The 358-nt window shown below is 39.9% G+C and overlaps 1 pseudogene; it reads left to right on the top strand.

The window, feature by feature from the left end:
- LOC106338951 overlaps positions 1 to 358 on the top strand; it is a 6,331-nt pseudogene that overhangs the window by 1,696 nt on the left and 4,277 nt on the right.

Genomic DNA, 358 nt, shown 5'->3' with positions numbered 1-358 from the left:
TGGATGAGCCATTGCTTGACATGGCCGCTTACAAGAAACTGAATGTGTTACGTTACTGGAGAGACAACTCAACTCGGTTCAAAGAGTTGGCAACAATGGCACGAGAGGTTCTGAGTATACCCATAAGAACCGTTGCTTCTGGTAGTTGAGTCCTTAACAAGTACCGGAGCTGTCTTTTACCTACTAATGTCCAAGCCTTGGTCTGTACAAGTAACTGGTTAAAAGGGTTTCCAGAAATGGATCAGTGTTGCTTATAATCTGTTCATATAATAAATTGCTTCAGAATCTTCATGAAATTATTTTTTTTGTACGTGATGAGTCGGTTGAGAAGACAGAAGAGAAAGAAGAAGAGGATAAA

This window comes from Brassica oleracea, chromosome C4 (assembly GCF_000695525.1).
Source record: "Brassica oleracea var. oleracea cultivar TO1000 chromosome C4, BOL, whole genome shotgun sequence".
Lineage (NCBI taxonomy): Eukaryota > Viridiplantae > Streptophyta > Magnoliopsida > Brassicales > Brassicaceae > Brassica > Brassica oleracea.
This window is presented reverse-complemented; position numbering and strand designations above follow the sequence as displayed.